This window comes from Hipposideros armiger, unplaced genomic scaffold (assembly GCF_001890085.2).
Source record: "Hipposideros armiger isolate ML-2016 unplaced genomic scaffold, ASM189008v1 scaffold_119, whole genome shotgun sequence".
NCBI classification, from domain to species: domain Eukaryota; kingdom Metazoa; phylum Chordata; class Mammalia; order Chiroptera; family Hipposideridae; genus Hipposideros; species Hipposideros armiger.
The window spans coordinates 1,865,533-1,889,734 of NW_017731469.1; the positions used below are offsets into that span (position 1 = coordinate 1,865,533).

General features: G+C 50.0%; 1 long non-coding RNA gene across 1 annotated transcript; it reads right to left on the reverse strand.

Moving 5' to 3' along the window:
* Nucleotides 1–5,937: 5,937 nt before the first annotated feature.
* On the reverse strand, nt 5,938–23,743 carry LOC109385588 (uncharacterized). Its single transcript, XR_002124652.1, has 3 exons — nt 23,557–23,743; nt 7,363–7,457; nt 5,938–6,540 (listed from the first exon to the last, which is right to left on the reverse strand). It is a non-coding gene; the product is annotated as an uncharacterized LOC109385588 (long non-coding RNA).
* Between the last annotated feature and the right edge of the window lie 459 nt (nt 23,744–24,202).

Below are 24,202 nucleotides of genomic sequence, written 5' to 3' on the forward strand. Positions count from 1 at the left end.
CTTTCCTGTGTTGAGCCCCGCCCCTGCCGCCAAGCCCACGGCCAAATCTGCATCTGAATTGGTCTGGTGAGCTCCGCTTGCTCCACCCTGATGACTCACTGAGACCCCACCACACCCAAATCGTATTGTTTGAGGCTTTCTTTTCAGTGGGACTTTATGGGAGCTGGGAACTGGCAGCAAGCCTCAGAATGTCCTGGCTTCTTGTGGAGCTACCCCAGACCAGGTCCTGGTGGCAGCCATCTCACTTCACAGCGTGGCCTCTCCCATGCGCCTCCATGTCCAGCACAGGCAGCGACCAACTGTAGATCGCTTTGTAGCTTTTACCAGGTAGTCCCCGGCTGGTCACAGGCAGTGGCTGACTTGGGCCTGTACTAGAGCCCCTCCCAAGAGGCATCAGAACCAGCATACTTGGTTCTTGACCAAACCACACACACACGAACAAAACAGAAACACCCACCCCCAATACACACACACAAATACAAATGGGTGAAAGACTTGAACAGAGACCCTCAATAGAGAAGATATACAGATGGCAAATAAGCATACCAAAATATGTTCAACATCATTTATCATTGGGGAATTGCAAATTAAAATAACATTACACACTTATTAGAATGGCTAAAATTCAAAACCTGACAATAGCAGTTGCTGGTGAAGATGTGGAACAATAAGAACTCTCAAGTCATTGCTGCTGGGGAATGCAAAATAATGCAGCCACTTCAGAAGACAACTCGACAGTTTCTTGCAAAACTAAACAATCGTATTAATATGTATGTAATCCAGCACTTTCACTTCTAGGTACTAAGTGAACTGATTTGAAAATGTATGCCCAAAGAAAAACTTGCACATTAATGTTTATAGCAGCTTTATTCATAATTACCCAAAACCGGAAACAACAAAGTTTTTCTTCAATAAATGAATGAATAAACAAACTGGTACATCCAGACAATGAAATAGTTTTTAGTGCTAAAAAGAAATGAGCTATCAAGCCACAGAAAGACATGGGTGAATCCTAAATGCATATTGCTAAGTGAAAGGAGCCTGTCTGAAAAGGCTACGTACTATATGATTCCAACTATATGACATTCTGGAAAAGGCAAAGCTAAAGTGACAATCTTAGAATAAAAGATCACTGGTTGCCAGGGGCTCAAAGGGAGAAGATAAGAGCTGAAGCACAGATTTTCAGGAAGTGAAAATCTCTATATAGAATGTCATGGATATACAACTGCATTTTTCAAAACTCTTAGAACTTTGCAGCACAAAGAGGGAATCTTAATGTATAAAATTTTTTAAAAATCATTTGGGAGATTGGGGATCCCAGGATGGAATGCAGAATGTGACAAAAGAATCTAATAGCATTGCAAATGTACGAAACAATCTCACTGAAGGACAGGGAGGGGGAAAGGTATTGACCACAATAACTTTGGAAATCAGCATAGTCTGTAAGACTAAATGGTCAAAGAAACTGCACAAACACACTATATACTAGTTGATACAGTTGGTGCCCACAGGGGTATGGGTTAACAATTCTAATACCACCATCTATGTACATTGGAATTGAACAATTACAGGAATGGATAGCAGATGGTGGAAACCAGGTTTCTCTTTATTGGTGTGAGAGTTTACAGATAGACAAGAGGAGGAAGCTAGAATCTTCCATGCGGTAATGGATTAGAGTTGAAGACAGCAATGTGAACTCATGTTTAGCTTGATATATAAATCTAGATGGTTACATATAGAAATATTTATAGATGTGTGTGTACACGTGAGTTAGTATACACACAATTATTTCTTTGTTCTGTCAGCTGAAAGGGCCTAGAAGCAATAACACTACAGAAGCAATGAGCACACCTAGGGCCCAGATCTTGGTTTCTGATACTCCAGTAAAAGGAACCAGGGCTCCTTGAAGAAATGGCTGATTTGGGGGCTGGGAGAGGAATTACACACGATAAGCCAGAGTGTCTCATAGTATCAGAAAGTAAGGAAGCACTCAAAAACAAACAAAAACAAAACCAACAAAACAAACCCCACACATTATTTGGAGGCATGTCAAAGGAGCACAGGAGCCAACTGAAAGTAGACCTTTGAGCAACAAAACAAATATAGTACTGGATTATAACTGAAAGTATAAAACACATATCCATGAGTCCATACTGATAGAAATAATGACTGAATAAATTAACAAATGGAGAAGAGCCAAATCTCCTGTGCACAAGAATTCCAAATATTTTATGTAAATGCTCTGCCCAAGGAAGAGGAGCACAATTCTGTGTCTGTAAGTGTGGACTGACTATAGTCATTCCTCCCAAAGGATGCAGTATGGGGTGTGGGGGGGGGAGGAGTGGGGGAGTAACTTTCCAGCAGAGAGACCTCACAAACATACCTAGGCCAGGAGATCACAGTGAACACCAACAATGATAAGTGTTGATTACTCCCTTCATATGTTGAATAAAAATGTCATTTTAACTCTGTGGGCTTCCTCCCCCAAACCCATAACCCCGGTCTAAGAGGAAAACACCAGACAGATCCCAATTGAGAAACATCCTCCAAAATACCCGATCAGCATTCCTCAAAACTGTGAAGGTCATCAAAAACAAGGAAAGTCTGAGAAATTGTCACAGCCACAAGGAGCCTAAGGAGACATAAGAACTAAATTAAGTATGGTACCCTGGATGGGTTCCTGGAACAGAAAAAGGAGATTAGGAGAAAACTAAGGAATTGTGAATAAACCATGGACTTCAGTTAATAATAATGTATTACTATTGGTTCATTAATTGTAACACACGTACCATAGTCATTTGTTAAATATTGTTAAAAATAGGGAAAATGAGGTATATGGAAACTCTCTGTACTGTCTTTGGAATTTTCCTGTAAATCTAAACTGTTTAAAAATGAGATTTATGGGCCGGCCGAGTGGTGCGATGGTTAAGAACTGGCTTGGGACGCCAGAGGGCCCCGGTTCGGATCCCACATATGAGGGCCAGTGACACTGCCCTCCACAGCTAAGATGCTGAACAACAGCTCAACCTGGAGCTGGGCTGCTGTGAGTCGCTGGCGACGGCGTAGGCTGCAGTCCCTGTGGCAGTGGGTTGCCATGGGCTACTGTGTGTAGCCAGCAGCCAGCGTGAGCGGCCGTCCAGAAGCCTGCGACTGATCTGCCTCGCCTGGGAAGAGTGCAATGATGGTGCCAACTTGGGCAAGTGAAGCAACGTCCTCCACAACTAGATTGAAGAACAAAACGACAGCAACTTGTCTGTTCCCCTTCCCCAATCCCCCAGCACTGTTCCCATCCCCCCAATTCCCCAATAAAACTCTTTCAAAAAAAAGAGATTTATTTAAAAAGAAATCAATAGAAAACAGCAACAACCCATTAGAAATAAAATAGATAAATGGGTTTCTTTCACAAAAGCAACAAAAGTATAAAATACCTAAAGAAAACCCGAACAAGAAGGGTGCTAGACACATGAAAAGAAGAGTATAAAATCTTACTGAAGAACATTTAAAGAGAGCTAAATAAATGAAGAAACATACATGTTCCTGGGTGGGAAAACTCAATATTGTAACAATATGAATCCTTCTCAAGCTAATCCATAAATTTAATTCCATCGCAGTCAAATTCCCAGCAGGAGTTTTCACAGGACTTGACAAATTGATTAGAAAATTCATGTGTGAGAGAAAATGTGCAAGAAAAGCTAAGACAATTTTGAAAGGGAAGAACAATGAAAAGGGGGACTTGGACTGACTTTACCATATATCAAAATATTTTATATATTTTTCAGGATGAAAAGTGTGTGCTACGGCTCCTATTCAAAATAGATAACAGTGGGTGTGGCCTAAACTCAGACCAATCAGAATGGACAAGGGCCCTGAATAGCCCATTTGGCCTGAGGCAGGATTACTGGCCTAATAATCAGAACTAGCACAGGGATGGAGATGCCAAACAAAGCAACTGAATAGAGACCAGAAACACATCCATGGGTATGTGGTAATCTGGTATTTAATGAAGGTGTCCTTTCAAATCAGTAGGAAAATAATGGTCTATTCAGTAAATGGTATTGAAGCAAGCTAGGAAAAAAAAATAGAACTTTGTTCTTCATACCACTTGAAAATTAGATCACAGACAAATTAAAAGCATAAAATGTAAAATATAAAGTATAAAGCTATTATAAAATATTGAAAAGTATGGTTATAATATTGATGTAGGGAAAATCTTTGAAAGGAACCACAAAAAGCAAAAGCTCTAAATGCAAAGATTGATAGATTTGCTCATATCAAAATTCTGAAATGTCTGTATGACAATAGGCACCATAAACAAAGTTACAACCCAAGTGACAGACTGAAAAAATGATTGGCAACGTTTATCCACGGAGCTTTTCTTTATTCTTTCTTTCTTTTTTGCAATAGGACATCTACAGTTGCTATTCCTGGTGGCTGAAATGCTACATCTGTCCCCAAATCCTCATGAGGCCTGGATGACTCAAATTTCACCTCCTCAGAGAGGCCTCCTCAGACTGACCAATCCAAAGAAGCCATGCCCTACCTTTCACAATTCATCTTGTCGCCCGCTTCCCTTTTCCTCAGAGCACTTACTCTTATCAGAAAGCAGCGTGTCTGTGTATTGGTTGACTTGTTCTCTGTCTGCCCACGAGGTGTGCTCCATGAGAACAAGGACTCGGCTTGTCTTGTTGCCGGCTGCATCCCTAGCATCTAGCACAGTACCGTGTTCAATAAATATTTGTGGAATGATTTAATGTATGAATCTATAATTTATCATGAACTCCTGGAAATGAATGCCTAGAAATGCAAACCATCCAAAAGAAAAATAGGCAAAGGACACGATCAGGAAATTTACAGAAGAGGAACAACAAATATGGCCAATAAACACGGCAAAAGATATTCAACCTCATCATTAATTTGGAAAATAAAATATAAAAAGCATTTAATCAATGTACATAGTGTGTAAGGTTTGGAACAAACAGCAGACTTGAACACATTTCTTTTTTACTCCAATGTGCAAGCCTATAAAGAACAACAGCAAAAAGAGATGGTCCCTGCCCTAGTACTTCCTGTACCCAGTCCCCCACTCCTTAGAGGGAAATATTTTTATCCCTTTTAGTTGAAAAATACTTTTCTCCATGTTTCTAAATTATGTACTGATGTCTTGATTTTTCAGGTTCAGATCTAATCTATTGCTTTCCCATTCTGGAAGACAAGGATTTCGCTCTCTCCTCATCCACCTGACTATACACATCGACCTGATACAGCTCTATCGATAGTCAGCGTTGACATCACTACAACTATGAGCCCTGAGGTGTCCTATGATTACATGTCTTCTCTTGAATAACTTTTGTGTTCCCCGGAATTAATAATTGTCTTAACTTTTGTGTGTGTTTGATTGGCTTTCTGTGTACTTATAACTGATTCATCGGCAAACTGTCTGCCAGAACAGTAAATCTCATCTCAATCTGTCTAAACATCTTGTCTTTGGAAGCACCTCCCCTGGAACCCTCTGTGATCCATTCCAGCTGGCCTGCTTGGCTGCCTGGTGTCCAGGGACTTGCCTTTTTGCCACCATCCTGGGGATAACCTCCACCACCCTCTTATGTTAGCTCCTGATTCCTCTGTTTAGTCTTCCTTGTATTGGATCAGATCCTCTGGTGGCTTCCTGAGAAGAGATGCATGCAGACTATATGTTTTGACAACTTATTAGTCTGAACATGTGTTTGTTTTATTCTCACACTTTATTGGTAATTCAAGTATAAAATTCTAAGTTAAAAATTATTTTCCCTAAAAAATTTGAAGACATTAATCCATTATCTTCTAGCTCCTGTTGCATGAGAGAGGAGTTTTGTACTGCTCTGATCCTTGAGACTTTGCATACACCTATTTTTTCTTTCTGGAACCTTTTAGGATCTTTTTGTCAAGTGTACTAAAACTTCACAAAGATACGCCTTGTTATTGGTCTTTTTGCATCTATTGTGCTGGATACCTGAAATGCCCTCTCAATTCAGAAATTTATATTTTTCTATTCGGAGAAATGCAATTGAACTATTTCATTAACAGTTTCTTATTCTCTTGTCTCTGTTCTTTTCGTTCTGGCACTCCTTTTATTCGCATACTTGGCCTCTTAGAGCATTCTAATTGTTTCTATTTTGCATTCATTTCTCTTTTTGTCTACTTGCTGTCAACTTCATCGTTCTAACCATTTATTTAATGTTTATGTTACCATATTGATCATTTATAAACCCTCTTCTTTTCTTCTTTGACTGCCTCCTGTTTTTGCTTCATGGATTCTGGTAGATTCTGCATGGCCAAAATATTTGCTACCCTTGTCTATCAGGCCTGTCCGTGTACTCGAATTATATTTCCTGCACTCTTGACATCAGATTTGGACATATAACTTCTTTTGGTCAATGCAACGTGAATGGAAATGATGTGTCAGACTTTTGAGCAGAATCTTTGAGTATCACTCCAACATCTTGCTTTCTCCTCGTTATGAGGCTGCTGATACCCCAGGTAGCAGCTCCTCCAGCTCAGGTCCTGGAGTGAACACAACAGGGAGCAGAACTTTAGTTGACATGCAGACAATGTAGGGCAGGAGCGAAAGATGGCCCTCGGTTGTTGCAAGCCACTAAGATGTTAAGGTTGTTTGTGCTTAGCTTTCTTCTGCTTTCTGCATGTGTCTATTTCCTCTGGATTCATTTTCCTGTTTGTTTTCATCTCCATCTTTTACATCAAAGGATTTCCTCAATGTCTGGTGACCCTCAGTTGTCAGCTCATTTTTAAGAGTGAGGAATAAAAAGCGTATTGGAATTCTGTGTGCAGAATGTAGTAGGGGTTTTCAACTGGTCACAGGAGAGTTCTCTGAGCTTTTTAGGGAATATCCACATATCAGACTCCCAAGAAAGGAAGCCTCCAATCTCTTGCGGGAGAATGGAGATGATAACAGTATAATGGCTGCCAGTGTTCTTGGAGCTGAGTGAGGAAAGACGATGGGGGAGGCCTCACTGTTCAGTATGTAGATGATCACCTTGTTTTCCTGTTCCCATGATTTACCTCTGCCTTCATCTGAGGCTGATGTGTCCACATCCAGCCTCTCTGGAGCATAAACCTCTGGTGTTCTACCTTTGCTATCAATTTAGTGGAACCTGGGGACAAAATAGCACTAAACATATTTATTCGATCTGCCATATTTAACTATAAGTCTGGCCTGACCAAAAGACAAGAAAGCACAAAATAAAACAACAGTTCCTTGCTTATCTTATTGGCAATATGCTTGATAAATCTTTGTAACACCTGCCCCAGATCACATGAATAATGGCTTATGGCATACATGAATAACATAAAAGGAAAATGGTGTACCTGTGGTTTGATGGAGACAGACCATCTGCCCTTCTCTTGAATTAGAGGGAAAGTGAGGCTTCTGTAGCAGGCTGCAGAGATGAGGGTGTCGGTGTCTGCAACGAATCAGGTTGTTACGAAGTAAGGAGGTTATAGTTTCAGGAATAAAGGGAGTTTCCACTGAATGGAGTGAGGGTTTCGACGTAAGAAGAAGGCTGGTGGAGGGCCCGCAGAAGACTCAGCAGGAGGGAGGACAGAGAAATGGGGGAGGCATATTGTAGAATGGTAACGAAGCTACTGGGGCAGGTAAGAAGATTGTGCCAGAAGAGTAGGAGGGCAAGAGTGGAAGACAAAAGACGCAGGGTAGAAAAGTTTTCCTCCTGGCTCTCCTTCCGGACTCTGCCCCTAATTCCTGCCTCCAGTCAGGACCCTGACTCTATCCATTCTGCTAGACTGGCTTCCCTATTCCTAACATGGGAGCATTCCCGCTCAAGCAGAAAGGTAAGGCAGCCGCTTCTCTTTTGAACCCACGACCGAACAATGAGATGGGCAACACTCACACTCACATTCAGTCAGCCAAGCTGAGAGGGCAAGAACCCACTTCTGCCTGCGTGGGTGTTCCGAGGCCTGAGAGTGCTGAATAGGTAGGTCAGATATGCCCACCCATCGCTACCCCTCTCCTCCCCCCACCATCTGGCTGAATTCCTTGCTCCCTCTTCTAGTCTTCCACATCACTCTTCATTCATTCATTCATTCAGTCAGTCAGTCAGTGCCAGGTAAGCACCAGATACGGCAGTGAACCAAACAGACAACAGACCGTGCCTTCCTGGAGCAGATAGGCTGGTGGGGCAGCTGGGGCCCTGGGATCAGTTTGGGGCTCAGAGGGGCGAAGAAAGATATTTCTATACTGGGACACCCTGTACACCTTATTCTCATTAAAGAGAAAAGGTTGCCAGAATTCATTCTGGATTTGGTGGGAAATCTGGACCCAGAATGTCAGAGCAGAATGATGCACTATGTCGCTAATTATTTCTCACAACTTCCACTGCCACTCTGGTCTGAGCCCCATCCCCTCTCACCTGGTCCACCAGCTTTCCTCCTTGGCCTTTCCACCTTCAGCCTATTTGCATGACAGCAGCCAAAGTGATCCTATGAAAGTATTTGTCACTACTCTGTTCAGAACCCTGCACTGGTTCCCATTTCACTCAGTAAAACCCAAAGCCTCACCAAGGCTGACAAGGTCTTACCTACTTTCACCCTCATTTCCTCTCCGAATGTATCTCGTCCCCTTTGTAACCCTTTGCCCGGGACTGCTGGGCTTGATGTTCCCTCTACCTGGAATGCTCTCCTTGAACTATCCACACGGCTTGCTCCTTTACCTTCTTCAGGTGTTGACTTAAATGCCTCTTTTTCAGAGAGGCTTCCCTGACCTTTCTATTTTAAATTGCACTCCCTCACCCCCGCCACACACACATTCACTCTTCCCATTTGTTGTTTTATCTTTTTGGGGAGCACTTATTGCCACCCAATAGACCCATACGTTATCTATCTGTATTGTCTGCCTGCCTTCACTAAGACACAAATTCCCCAAGTGCAAGCATTTTTGTCTATTTTGTTCATGGCTGTGCTCTCATCACTTAGTCCAGACACAAGCTTGATAAATATTTGTTGAATGAATGAATGAATGAATGAATGAACATGGAAGGTCATGTTGGCCAGTGGTTTGAAACTGTGTCTGATTCCACAAGGCCCTTTCTTGTTGCCCTTCTGTCCAGCTCCTTGGCAAGGGAGAACAGGGAGGGGGTGGAATGCTGGGCTGCTCCTGAGCAGGAAGGCCACCCATGCCAGGGAAGTCCTCATCAGAAGGCCCAGAGAACTCTTGCAAACAACCGCTTTCCAGCTGGAGGGTTCCGAATCTTTGAGGTTATTTTTTTCCTACAGAAATTGTTTTATTGCTTGTTTTCTTCTAATCACAAAAGTAATAAGTGTTCATGGTCAATAAATTTCTGGTGCTCCATAAATAGGAATGAGTGCCCCTCCCCAACCCTGGCCCTCCAACATGTCCTCTCCCAAGCCCTGCGTACCTGCAATGTGGCAAACTGCTTTGATTCTCTTAACAACTGTATCAGGAATCTCTTTCCATATCAATACCTAAAGAGTGACATCATTGTTTTTCATGGCTGCTGTGTATGAATATGCCATAATTCATTTAAGCAGGCCCCTGTTGTTCACTATAATGAACGGCTTGGAAATGAATGTCCTGGTGTATACATCTTTGCTCCCTTGACCCATTATTTCCTTCGGATGAATTCCCAGAAGTGGACTTGCTGGGTCATAAGCACTCCCCATTAGAAGACTCCTGATATTTTTGTCCAAATGTGGGAGGACTCCAATTCCAAAGGGATTGGAGCAACCCCCTACTCTGTGTTTTCCCCACACAGCTCCCTCGCCTTGCCCACATTTCGTCTCCTAAGGGAGCCCACGGAGGACATGGTGAATACTCATACCATGTTTCTTCTTATTGTGTACCACATGCTGTTCAGGACACTTCCCATGTACTGACTCCTGTAATGCTCACAACAATCTTAGGAGGTATGTACTATTATTAGCTCCACTTTACAGATGAGTAAACTGAGGCTAAGAGAGGTGAAGCAACTTGTCCTAGGTCACGCAGCTGGCAGAGAACAGGTAGGAGATTCAAAGGCGGTACTTGCAGACCAGGGCCTGGAATCTTAAGCCCTCATTCTGCCATGCTGCCTCCAAAGCCAGGGCTTTTAGAGGACAAGGGACCTGGACTCGATTACAGCTCTGCCACTTCCTAGCTGTGTGATGTTAGGCCAATCACTTTGCCTCTGTGAGCCTCAACTTGCTCGGGATAAACCAAGTGTGATCACTCCTACGTCACCGGCTTTGCAGGAGGCATCAACGTGGTAATGCATAGCAACAGGCGCAGTGCACGGTACTTCTAAAATGTGAGTTCCAGGCTTTCCCCGCTCCCTGACCTCTCACACCTCCTCTCCTGGACCCCATGACTGGAAATCCCGTGGGAAATAAAAAAAGCAAGCTTGCCTCTTCCCCTGAGGTTTCCGAGCCTTGAGTTTCTGCCCCTTTCTCACGCCATCTCCCCCACAGGCCGAAGCCCAGGAAGTGTTCAGTGCAGATAACCCCCTGGTGACAGACAGACAGCTGGGGCAGGCCAGCTAGCACCCTTGCCCAGCCTTCTGTGCTGGAGGTGGAGTGGAGGGGGGATGGTTGGCTCCCCTCTCCCTGCTCCCACCTTCCCTGCTCCCTAGTCCATGGGCCCAGCTCGCCTCAGATTCCGGGCCTCTGAAATCATTGCTCCAGCCCACCGGACTGGGCCCCCGGCCAGCTCCTCCAGCCCCAGGCTCGCCGGCAGAGTGTTCGCCTTTGCTCCCCAAAGACTAATCACTGTCCTGTCAGCTTGGCCCTCTGCCCCTGTATTATTGGACAGAAATAGCCCTGGCCCAGCTCCCCTCCCTCCTTGGCCGCCCTGGCCCCAGCTCCCCCACTGCCGGACTCATGGCGTTTCCTCCTCCTCCCCCCTCTTCTCTCCTCTCTTCTGCTACTCCGGGCTGAGGTTTGACCTCTACCTCCTGGAGCCAGGCACCAACTAGATCGGGTCTCCAGGGCAGAGGAGCAGCCTCCCAGCCCTCCTCCGGCACTGCTTCCACCCTCAGGGCCCGCCCAGGACGGGAGGTTTGAGGGAATGCCAGTGGTGGGCAGAGCGCTTTTCTGGCTCTGGCCTAGGCGCTGAGCCCTTGCTCTTGGGCGCAGGAAGCAAGGAGTTTCTTTTTTGCTCATGGGGCCGTGTCTTGCCCATTCAACAGAGAGGGGAGGAGAGGGACCAAGTCCTTCTGCACAGCAGGCTCTCTGGAGGCCTGTGGCCAGTCTGTTGTGAGGGTCTGCAGGGAGCTCTGGGCTCTGTGGTCCCACAGGAGATCTGAGGGAGGACACGGCAACTGGCCAGGTGTCCAGGGGCGGGTGAGGAGGTGGCAGCAGGATCCTAGAAGGGGCAGGGAGGCTGGACTTGAGTCCTTGAGGAGACCAGCAAAGGCAAGGCGAGCCCAGTCCCCAGGGCTTCAGGGGACCAGACAAGGTTGGGACTGGGGCACTGTTAGCACTCAGAGGGCAGGTCAGGGCCAGACCCCAGCTCCAACCGTGCCAGCCGACCTGTGGTGCTGGCCGCAGGAGGAGAGCGCCGCTGGAAGCAGCTCCCACGGTCAGGCCTGGTCAAAGCCCAGCAATGTGCAGCTGAGTGGGAGTTATTGCTGGGGAACAGGGCAGAGGTGCTCTCGCATCCAGGCTTGCTGGAGTCACCCTAGTGCCCCATTTTTCAGGTGAGGAGACCATAGCTCAGAGGGATGAAATCGCCTGCCCAAAGTTCCACAATTGGGTAGTGAGTGGCAGAGCTGGGCTTCCTGTGTCTCTGTCTACCAGAGGTTGAACTTGGGAAGTACCTCAGCTAGGTCCCCTGAGGTAGTCACCCACCAGCCCCACAGCAAGGGATTAAGTGGTGGCTGCAGAACAAAACTAAACTACCTGCATTCAAATCTGGTTTCTGTGACTGACTGACTGTGTGACTTTGGGCAAGCTCTGAAACGTCCCTATGCCTCAGTTTCCTCATGTTTAAGACAGATACAATGATACTACATATGCCCATAAGGCTTTGGTGAGGAGTTTTGAGGAATGCGGTTTGGGGACTTTGGGAGGCATCCCCACTCCTCAAACCTGCCCCGAGCATGGGTGAGGAAATTCACTGTTTCCCCCAATCCTTCCCATGATTTCTCAAATTCATCATTCCTTGCTAACAAGAGGGAGCCAGACCACAGTGGTTTGGAGCCAGGTCAGACCCTCACTGCAGCTTTGGGGGGCTTTGCCCAAGTATATAGCATGCTCCTCCTTCCCCAGAACACCCCTCCTCCACAACCCCCCACTCCGCTCTAGATCTTCAAGCCAAAACACTTCCCTTCCCGGATCCCCCAGCCCCAGGCCTTGCACCAGCATCCATACCTCTGTGTAACCAGCAAAGAGGGAGGAGAAAAACAGGGAGGGGCGAAGGCAGGGTGGGGTGGGGTGGAGGAAGAGAGACAAGGGCGGTCCCAGTAAGAGGGGCTTTCATCCTCCCCTACTCCCCAGCAGCCAGGTTTTGTGACTCTGGGCTCACAGTTGAGTCTCCCTTAAGCAAAATGGGTGTGTGCTCCTGGATTGGTTTGAGTCCCAGCTCTGCTTCCTACCTGTGTGCACTGGGCCAGGCTATCAAGTTTTCTGAGCACGAGTGTCCTCATCTCTAAAATAGGCATACCAATAGCGCGTACCCCATTGGCTTCCTGTGGAGTTTAAATGAGGTGATACATGTTTAGTGTCGAGCACAGTGCGTGTGTATAGAAAGACTCAATAACCGATAGCTAGTATTGCTGTTGTGGTACTTGTCACTCTTACCAGGCTTTCTGGAATCTAGAGTACAACGTATGTGAAGGGAGATGATAACAGAGGTTAGTGGGCAGTGCCCCATAGGCTCTTTCTGCCCTGTATTAGTAGACCAAAAGATGTGTGACTCCTGAGGCCTCCAAGTGCCTCTGGCCTGAGGAGGATAGAGCTAGGGTCCTGTGTCACACATCAACCAAGGGTCTTTGGCCCCTTCCTCTCCGGGGCTAAGGGGCCTGTGTCCCTCAGCTGATCAGCCTTGGCTCCTGCTCAGCTACCCTTCTTCAAGTTCATGAGCCTTGGCTTGGCTCGGTACAGCCCAGCACACTGCACCGCTGCCCTCCAGAGAACCAGGCAGTAGGGGTGGCTTGAAACCCTGGAGGTGGCAGGGCAAAGGGAAGGCAGGGCCTAGTCTGAGAAACGGGTTTGATGGGAAAACTAGCCAGGCCTATAGTGCCAGCCCGGGTCCCAGGCCCGGGCCCTGATTCACAGGGTCTAACCCACCTACTGCTACAACTTGCCCTGTTGTCTCTCTACTGAGGAAGACTTGTGAGTCCCACAGGATGGGAGAGTCAGCTGGTTGGCTCAGCCTGGCCCGGTACAGCTTAGGGGGAGGCTAATCCATGTTCATTGACTGACACAGCAAATGAGGGAGTGGCTGGGGGACTGCTCCTCGAGGGAGAACCACAGGGAACTAGCTTTGAAGGCCTTCAGTTTCCCTCCAACCTTGAGAGAAGAGTGGATGGCTTTGCGGCAGAAATCAGGCTGCTCTTTGCAGCCCAGGCACGCCACGTCTTTAGCCTTTATCTGAGATTCGTCAGGACTCTTTGACCATATGTTGGCTTGTTTCCCAGCCTCTGTGGATCAGTTTCTCTTTGTCCCTTTAGCATTTCAGGGCCAGAACCTCCCCCACGTGCTCGTGCAGCCCCCTAGAAACGTCTGCACACTGAGACATCCATTGGGTTCTATAGGCCCCACTGCACTGTGTGATCCTGCAGGGTCGGGCCCTGGCTGACCTAGCTCTGTGGGCCCTGAGCTTAATTCAGGGTCCGGCACGCAGAAGCCTTCTTCTCATCCCCCCTCACCCCCGCTAATCCTGTTAGCTCTACTCTCGAAGCACGTCCAGAAGCCCACCACCCTGGTCGGTGCGACCACCATCCCTCAGCTGGATCATTGCAGGAGCCCCCCGCCAGTCTCCCGGCTTCCCCTGTCCCCTGGGCAAGCTACCCTCAGCTCTCAGCCAAAAGGATGTCTTAACGTAGTTCAGTCGGACCATGTCCTTCTCCTGCCGCCACACCCTGCCCTGGCTTCCCACTTCACTCAGAACAAAAGCTGAAGTTCTTAGAATATCCCAGCACTCCCCGCATCCGTGCAGCCAGACCCACGTCCTTGCTGCTCCTCCAACACACCCGGCATGTCCCTCTGCCTGAAATGTCCTTCCCCCAGCTGTGTGCGGCAGTCACCCCCTCACCTCCTTCAGCCCCTTGCTGAAGTGTTATCTTTTCAGTGAGACTCGGGTCACCCTCTTTAAAATTTCTATCCTCCTGCCCCACCCCTTCCCGAGGCCCTGCTCTTTTCACTCTCTGCTTATTCTACTTAACGCTTTTGTTTATTACCTGTCTCCCCTGACTAGAGGTCAGTTCCATGAGGGCAGAAATTTCTGTCTATGTGTTTGCAATGGTCCCCCCAGTGTGTGGCTCAGTGCCTGGTACATAGTTGCCCCTCAAAGCAACAGCCCAGGTGACTGGAGCCTGGATGGGAGCAGAGACGCCAGGGTATGCGCTGGGCTCAGACCTTGGCCCTCAGCCCCTAACTGCCCTTGCTTCCCCTGTCTGTAGCCGAACAGGGTCTTTTTTGTGAGTCCTTTCTGGAGCGTTCTATAGCAGGATGGCCTCTAAGCAGGATCCCAAGCCACAGCTCCTTCAACTGTCTGATCCCACACCTACAGCACAAGGGGAGCAGTTTCTATCCAAGGATGTGTCTGCACCTGATATTATCCTTGACCTTCCCTAATCCTTCCAGACAACAACAAAAAGTCTCCAAGTACCCTTTGGAGTTGGTGCCACCACCCCCGCCTTGATTACAGTTTAAAGGGCTGGGCAGGAATGCCTGGCTCCAGGGCCTCTGCTCACGTGACTGGCAAGCACTGTCTGGCCAAGCCAGGGACCCAAAATTACTGCCCAGGGTTGGAATGAGGCTGCTGCCCACTCGCCCCAAGCGGATAAAGCAGTGCCAGTGCCAGGCTGGACCCAGAGCTCGGCAAGGTGGGCCCGTGAGCACCGAGAGAGGCCGGAAGGGAGGAAAAGAGAGAGGAGAGGGCCAAAGAGAGGAGGAAGATGAGGAAGAAAGAGGGGGGGCACATGTTAAGAGGAAGCACAGGCAGCTATTCAACTCAGTTCCTTGGAGGCTCCAAGGCTTCTGGGGCCTTACTGGGTACAACTGTTGGGTTCCATTGCCTCCCCCAAGGCCTCCATTACCTGATCCAACATTGGGCTCTCACAGGTTTTGCTTGCTGAAAGGTTTCTGCTGTGGAGATAGGAAGGAAATGAGGCAGGGAAGAAGGAAGAAAAGAAAGAAGGAAGTGAGGAAGGGAGGGAGGTGGAGGGGAGGGGAGGGGAGGGGAGTTTGGGGTATGGGAGCTATACTACAACCCATCCTCTGCCCCCAAACAGGGAGACGAGTGAGGGGCTGGAGAGGACGGCCTCCTGTCCCCCGCTTTCTGACCCCGGCGTTTCCTAAGGGACAGGAGAGCAGCAAGAAGGTGAGCTGCTTCTCCTGGGGAGGGGCTTGGGGGAGGGCTGCTGGAGGAGGAAGATTAACCTGGTTTTCTGAGGCGCTCTGCCAGGTCTATCAAGGCGCTTCTAGGGTTCCACAAAAAATGAACTATTTTCTACCAGTTTATGAAGATGCAAACAGTCTGAGGAACTTATCAAGTGTTTCTTACCCTCTTCCACTTACTGGGGTCCTAATTAAGAACTATGCTTTTTAAAAGGGAAAGAAGAAATAAAATACTTGAAGGATACAGCTGCGGCCCAGCACACTTGGTGAACAGCTCACGAGAGGCAGCGCCAAGCCTTCACCAGACTCGACGTCCTCCACTGCCCATTCCCATACCCAGAACCTGGGAATTTGTGCCTGGGGAAGGGCTTTGGAGGAATATAGCAGTCTTCTCCGAGGCTTCGGGGAAGGAGAGTTGGCCATTGGACTTGGCACTCCAGTCAAGTCCTGCAGAGGGCAAGGCCTGTGTGGGTTTGGCTGAAGCTGGGAGGTGGGAGCATACAGACTGAGTGGGGGCTGCCTGGAGTTGGCGAGGTGGAGGAATCCAGGCTGACCCTAGAAGGGAGGTTCCCCAGCCTAGTGGCTGGTGCTCTGCTGGTCAGCAGGCCTGGCCCCTCCAGCGTTGCCATAGTGCTCTGTGGGTCTTCCCAGCAGCCTGCCAGGCGGAATGTGGCCTGGACGGCTTCCCAAGGAATGTAATCAAGATGTAAAGGGGGGCAGGAGGAGCTGGTCGATAGGGTTGTCACCTCCTAGGGCCTGTATGGAGTCAGAGTGAGCAGGGACTGGCCTGACCGGGAAAATCTCCTGGTTGGGCTCAGCTCTGAGGCAGAGTGGCTGCAGTGCCAGCTTCGTCTCCACAGGCCCCGAGAGATGCGAGATGCCTAGCGGGGCAAGCCCTGGGGTCCCTCACCGGCCATCCTGCCCACCCCTTTCCTTGCACCCAGCTGGGCAGATCTCTCGCTGGGAGTGGGAAGTGGGCTGGCGAGGTTTGCAGGGGCTCTATTAGTGGAACTCAAAGGAACGCTCCCAGGAGGCCCAGCTCTCACAAGCTCCAGAGGTACAGGCAGGGGCTTGCCCCAAGCAGGACTGCCATCTTGGGTTCCTCTGGGATCAGGACACTGGACCATAGAGCTGGCTGAGGCCGGGGGACTGAGGCATGCTTAGGTAGCCCTCTGCCCCTTCCAAAGGTGGCACTGCATCACGCCTGGTCCTGCTGCTCTCCTAGGCGACACTGGATGAAACTGTGAGAGCCACCTTGAGCCTGAGATGTTAGTGACCAAGGCACCCGTACCCCAAGTCCCTAGGACCAGCAAGGTTCCAGGATCCATGTGGCAATTATGCAGCAGGAATCTTCAGGGACAATCTCAAATCCCACGGGTGGTCCTGTCAGCTCCACAGAAGCACCTCTGAACTCACTCTGTGGAGTCCCCATCCAAGTTATTTCTATGTTTCAGTCTCTGTCCCTTCACTTACTAGGCTTTGTGGCCCTGGGCAAGTCAAGCTTTTCCTCCTCTCAGACACCATTTTCGTCATTTTTCAACTGAGGAACAAGGTTAGAACCTGATTGCCCTTGAGGCCACTGCTGGCTGTGACACTCCCTGTCAGACATTACATGGGGCTTGGCAGGCATGGGACCTCTGGCCCCTCATCCCTTCTTCTCTAGGAGACCGTGAATGGGAGCCATCAACTCTGGGACCAGGCAGATCTTAACTGAAGTCCCGCCTGCCACTTCCTAGGTTTGTGACTATGGGAAAGTCACTTTTCTTTTCTGAGTGTCACTTCCTCAACTCGAAGACGAAGTCACTGAAGCTGACTTGAGTTGGTTCTGAGGATGAAATGAGGCCGTGTGTGGAAACGTGGGTGGGGAGAGCCTACCAGTTACTCAGAGGAGCCAGGAGCCGTCGCCTATCACTGAGCACTGGGGATGCCATGGAGATAGGAGCCTGTGCCAGGCCTGGAAAAGTGTTAAGGCAGGAGGCCTTCCCCGGGCAGCAGTGTACCAGCGCCTGCCCCCAAGTGGCCTCTAGCCAGTGCCCACAGCCCTGCCTTAACAGGCCTGGGACCAAAAAGGAAACGGCTGGCTCCAGGCCTCAGATTCCTGGCCCTCTCATTCCGCTTTGCATGCAGACTGGCCCAAGGTTTGGCGGGAGCCTGCTTCAGAGTATTTGTTCAGCCTCGCCATCTCATTACCAGTGTGGGCACAAGCAGAGAAGGGGCCGGAGGGGACAAAGGACACCACCCATGTGCCCTCTCACTTCCTTGTCTCTCTCACTCTCATTACCCCACCCTCCCTCCCCTGTCTTCCTCTTCCTTCCCCATCTGTCTTTCTTTCTTCTCTGTACTCTGCTCCCCTCTCTGCATGATCTGTAACCCCGAGTCCCTGTCTTAACTATTGTCTGTTTGGGTTTTCTTCAGCCTCTGGTCTTCCATGTATGGCCCTGGCCTTCCCTTGGAGGAAGCGCTGCCCTGGGTAGCAGTACAGTGCCAGGCTCTGGGCCGGCAGTCCGACTCAGCATGAGTTTCAGTGGTCCACAGACTCCAAAGGATGGCCTGAGAAAAACAAACAGGCACGGGTTTCTTCCTGGTAGCGAGTCCGTGTTCAAGAAACATGAGTTCCAATCCCACCTCCCTTCTGAAGCTTTCGTTTTCTGGTAATTTGGCCCCTGAACCAGGCTCAAATTGATAAAGTCTGAGGGTTCACCTTCACTCAAAAATCTCAGCACGGAGCCAAGATGGCCAGCACAGGGGCCCTTGCTGTCTCCTCACCCAGCTCCTGGCCTCCTTCTGCATGTGGTCGTCACCGGACACGGATCTGCAGCCTCTCCTTCATCCACCCTCCTCTCCTTCCTCGGGAGCCCTGCCCTCCCTGAGGGTGCAGGACACTTGCTAGAAAGGTCATCCATCCCAGAAGGATTTAAGGGGTGTCCACTGTGTGCCCGGACCTGTGAGCAGAAATAGCCGTGGATCTGCCCTCATGCAGCTTCCTGGATAGTGAAGGACACAGACATTGAACGTGAAGTGACAGCTGGATGAGCCTTGTGCTACAGGAAGCCTAGAGTGCCCTGGGATTGTAATGGAGAGGTCTGCCCTAGGTCGGTGTTCAGAGGTGGCTCCCTATAGGAGGCGCTATTCAAGCTGAGGCTGGAATAGTCAGCAGAAGCCAGACTGAAAAATGTTCTAGAATCGGTCCTGTGTCTCAATAGTGTCTTACAAGTATCAGCTCATTTAATTCTCTCAAGCATTCTAAGAGCAACATGTATTATTCTCAGATGAGGGTACTGTGGCTCAGAGAAGTAAAATGACTTGCCCAAGGTCATGGTGCAAGGTCACAGTGGTGCAGAAGCAGGAACATAGGCAGCCTGGCTGCAGAGCCTGATCTCTGTGCCAAACACCTCCTGAAACAGGAGGAATCTAGAAGCAATGGAAACCACCAAAGGGTTGAAGCTGGGGAGGGGGTCTCCTCAGTGAGATGCTGTTAAAAGCACACCCTGGCAGCATGCACAGTGGTCTGTATGGTAGCAGGAGTGGAAATGGCACCCAGTGAGGAGGCTTGAGTTGGAGCAGAATGGAGACCAGGGAGATGGGTTTGAGAGTTATTTTGGAGGCGGAGTTGACAGGACTAATAGTAATATTTGCATAGCACTTTCCAGGTTACCTTACACTTCCATGGGCATCATTTAATTTAATTCACTCAAGATCTCTGGCAAGTTGCTATCATAAGGATCAATATTATCCCTGTTCTACAAGTAAGAAAAGTGAGGCCCAGAGAGGGGCAGTGATGTGTTCTAGATCACAATTACAAATGTGTGTGTTCTAGCTGATGCATGTGTGTGCATGTGTGGACATCTGAGTGCTTTTGCAGGTGCATCCCTGCATCCTGTGTGTCTGCTACTTTAGGTGGGCTCCTGGGCTACAAACTGGGCCCTTGGTGGGTTCTTGGGTGGCTGAGTGTGCAGGAAGGGCACAGCCATCCATGCCTGCTGATGAAGACATAGGGCCATGGAGGGGGTCTGGGGGTTGCAACCACATCTGTTCGGAGCTGAGGATCCATGGACCCTGCATCTGAATATGGGGGGCTGCTGGGTTGGTGGCCCCAACATAATAATAATCCTTAATGTGATTGAGCACTTACTGTGTGCCAGGCCCTGCACTCAGCCTGTCACATGCATTCTATCAGTTCATCCTTACAATTCTATAAGGGAGCTACACTGATCTCCATTTATAAATGAGGAGACAGAGGCTCAGAGAGGGTGACCAATGTGCCCAAGGTCAAACAGCCCCTAAGCTGTGGAGTCACACTTGGACACTGGTTCCACCTGACTGTGAAGCTCGTGTTCTTAATCCACTCTGTTATGCCACCGCACACGCACAACTTCCACACAGATGCAGACCTGTGAGTGCCCGCACCTGCAGGTAGACGCTGAGCCATACGGGAAGCCAGCCCTCCAGGGTCACCTGGAGCAAGGAAAGAAGCCACCCTCACCGGGAAGCTTGGGCAGCCCTGCTCCCTTCCCCCTGCCCAGGGCCTGGGCCCTGACCCTGATGCTCCTGAGATTGGCTTTCTTGGGACTTGCTCAGGTTTCTGGCCTCTGGCCTCCAGGCTCCGGGCTGCAGGCAGCCTGTGGAAATTTATGGCTTGAGAAAGTTCTTGCAAGTCCAATGCCTGCATCCCTCTCTCAGACCTTGCAGGGTTTATCAAGATACTGGGTTCTCCCTCCCCCTTCTCCTGTGCCTCCCCTGCTGCTGCCCCCTCCCCCAGCCCTTTGTCTTAGGCCAAGTCAATCCCCCATAGCTCCCCCTCTCCCTGCCTGCTGACCTTGCCTGCCTCGGTTGAACCCACCACGCAGCTTCAAATTGCAAATAAAATCCTTTCTCTTCTCTCCTCTCTCGTCCTGGCCATGAAAGCGGAGGAAGGATCTCTATATAAGGCTCTCTCTGGTCATGCACATGCTTGAACCAATAACTTCACCTTTCTACGTCTCAGTTTCCTCATCTGTAATGGAGGTGATCACGATAATGTCTGTGTCAAAGGGTTGTTGTGAGGAACAGAAGAACAGAAATCCTCTGGCAATACATTGCACATAGTAGGTGATATATAGATGTTAGCTATTACTATGTGGATGAAAGAGAGAACATTCCCATTGACTGGGCTCTTGCTTCGTGCCAGTGTGGGAATTAGCACCTTATATTATTACCTCATTTACTTTCAGGACTTAGAACTGTGCCTGCCCCAGAGAAAATGTCTCATACATATTTGCTGAATGAAAGAATGAAGTCTCATCAAACCCTATGAAGTAAGCATTTTTACAGATGGGGAAACTGAGACTAAGAAAGGTTATGTCCCATACAGCATTGGCCTGATGACTGTGGGTTTTGGTCCCAGGAATATGTTTGTTTCCAGCTGCTTCGAGTAAACCCCATGGGGGGAGAGGGGTAAAGAAGTGACTGCCTACAGACACGGACATGGGTAGAGGTGGAGATGCACACACATTGAAGGGCTCCAGCCTCCCCCAAAGAGGAGGTGGTTCTAGGAAAGATGAGAGAAGGCTGGGATTGGCATGGCTGAAGAGAGCTTCTTCTAGGGAAAGGGAGGACAGTGCAGGCAGTGGAACGGACAGGGTCAGCATCCTCCTGGAACCTGTGCAAAGCCAGAACCCGGAATATCATCTCCAACTTCTGCAGTTTCACAGTTCACCAGGAACACCCCCATCGGGTTACTGATGAGAAAAAGGAGGCCCAGAGAAAGCAAGGCAGTCGCAGACCAGGCCGGATCTGGGATAGCAGTCCTGGATTGAAGTCAGCCAGACCCAGAAACGGCAAAAAAGCCAGTTGCAGGCCCTGGCTGGAGGGGTCATCCAAGGCAGAGAAGGCAAGGGCTGGGCCTTGTCTGTGTTGGGCCCTGCCATTCCCAGGCCGGGCCCAGAGACCAGGGGTGGACCCCAGTGTGGCTTGCCCTTCAGTCCAGGCTGCCTCTTGGAAGGAAGAAGGGCAACAGCAGACACAACGGGCTTGGGCAGCTGCCCAGAATGTACCTAGACTCGTCAGGGACCCCAGGAGCACTGCCTGGCCCTGGCAGCTCACGCAGGCCTGGGGCTGCACTGGCCCTTCTTTGTTGACTTTTACTCCTGCCAAGGGGAAGCTGTTCTGGATGGAGACACAAGAGAGCGATTTGTCACTGGTTGCCCCTGGCTTCCACTCTGCAATGCCAGCCAAGAGGGTGGCTTCCTCCTCAGCACTTGCCCCACCTGCAAGGTCGCTGTGGTAACTTGTTCTCTAGAGAGCCCAGGGCTGGGCTCTGGCTGCATTGCCCCCTGCTGGAGTGTCAAATCTGGAGATCTCTGCTCCCCCAGCTATCTCTCCTTTATCTTTTTGTCTTAACAGAGTGGCCAAGCTGGGCGGTACCGTGAAGACCATTAGTACAGCCACCTCCAGCCCCCCTTCCACATCATAGACAGGACCAGGGACTCGGCCCAGGGCACATGGTGCACCTGGCAAACCTGGGACTGCCAGCCAGGTCTCCAGACCCCAGGCCGTGCCCCTCCTGCCCCTAGAACCGACGACTCCCTGTGCTGATGCCCCAGCCTCTGACCCCAGTGCCCGGGCCAGCCTGAGCCCTCAGAACCCACGTCCCCCGCCCCAGGCCTGCCGGAGAACACAGGGAGGAGCCCGGGTTGGCAAGGAACCACACGGTCCTGGCCCAGCTCCTCCTGAGCGGGACTCCCTCCACCTCCTCTGCCCTGCCAGGCACGGGGGCACCTGGACGGCTCTGAGGGGATTTGGGTCTGGGCTGAGCCAGGTGGGGTGGGGGGAATGTGGGGAAATAGAGACGGGAGCGGTAATCATAATAACCCAACATACTGAGCATTTACTATGTGCCAAGCACAGTGCTTTACATACATGCTCTCATGGCAAGGCCTCTAAATGCCCAATAACGTGACCAAATAAGCTAGGGAGCGGGTCTCAATCAGGTCTGCCTGACTCCCTGTCGAGAGCTCTTCCCACGGCATCATATGTTATCAGGTGTAATCATACGTTCTGATGACTATGGCTAAGGAGAGATTTGAGATGTCGAATACTCCTTGCCCCTGACCTCCAGCTGGCACACATCTAAGTCACTCAAGGGCACAGGGATGGGGCCCTGTCATTCCGTGCAGCTGGGACCAGATTGCCACTGCTTCCACACACAATGGCAGCATGGTCACTGTGGGAGTCTTCTGGGAGCCAGCTGAGCCCATCTTCAGGGAGCTCACATTCTGAGACAAGCCACCCCTGAAACAGAGGACAAGAGGCAAATGCCAAACGAACCTTGGGTGGGTCAGTTTTTGACAGTGGGCGCATCTCCCAGCCAACCAATGCTGAGGGCCTTGAAGTCACTCGTCTCCTGAGCCCTCAGTCCTCTGGGTTACCTGGGTTTCACCCAGGAGGGTTTAGAAAGGGGAGCAGATATTTCAGACCCAGAAAATACAAAAAGGAAGAGAGGGGAGGGTGTCCCCAGTCCAGTGGACCGGTCCACAAAGCATGCTGGGGGTGAAATAGCTCCAGTCAATGGGACAGGGGAGAGGGTTGAAATTATATGTGGCTGAGGGGTGCCTACCAAGGAGGATAACAGCCAACTGAATGATATTGTTTACGAAGGGGGAGGCAAGGTGGGCTTGGCAAGGCAAGGTCGGGCTGATGAATGAAGGTCTTGAAACCGAGGCTGTTGGCACCCATTCTGAAGGATTCTCCTGTTGGGAGACTAAGACCCCTCGTGGGGACTAAGGAGAAGCGGAAGGAGCTGGTCAGAGTGAGGCCCACCTGCTGGGGTTCAGATCAGGGCTCCACGTGGAGCAACAGGCCAGGAAGCTGATATTCACTTCCCCGGGGGGATGAGACGAGGCCAGTTCTCACTGTAGCCTGAGTGCAATGCAGCAGAAACCCCTGCCCACCCAGGCCTTTCAGAACCACTGTTCTGAACGGCAAGAGTAATAGCTCCACTTACTGAGTACTTACCGAACTGCTTGCCTTGGCGTAAGCCTCCCAATAACCCTCTGAGGTCATTACTACGAGTATTCCATTGTGCAGACGGGGACACTGAGGCACAGAGGTGTGAAGTCACTTTGCCCCAGGTCACCCGGCTAGGAAGTGGCTGAGGCTGAGACTGAATGTCTGGCTCCAGGACCTGTGTCGCCAACCGCCATTCCAGTGTTCCTCCTCCTAGTAATCCTGTGAGGATCAGCCGAGGTGGTGACTATGCAGCATTCAGTGCCACGCCTGGTCTGCTGTGGAGGCCTATAAATGGGTGGCATCTGGCCCAGTTCAGCGTTCAGTGACTGTGGACTAATTGGACTCTGGCAGCCACCAAGATGAGAAACCATGGAAGATGCAGGCAGGAGTGGCACTGTTTGTACAGCAGGAACTGAAGTGCAGGGAGAGACACCTACCCCGAGAGGCCAGGGGCAGGGTTCTAGAAAAAGCCAGATTCTCGGAAGGCAGTGGTGCTGGCACAGGTGCTTAGCTGACAGTTGGTGAGAGTGGTTCCATACCTGCAGGAGGCCCCGGGGTAGCACCAGGCCCAGCTGACTCAGAGGCATCAGGCAAGACCCCTACCCCCTGGGTGGGGAGCAGTGCCACCTGGATGGAATGGGTTCCCATCCCT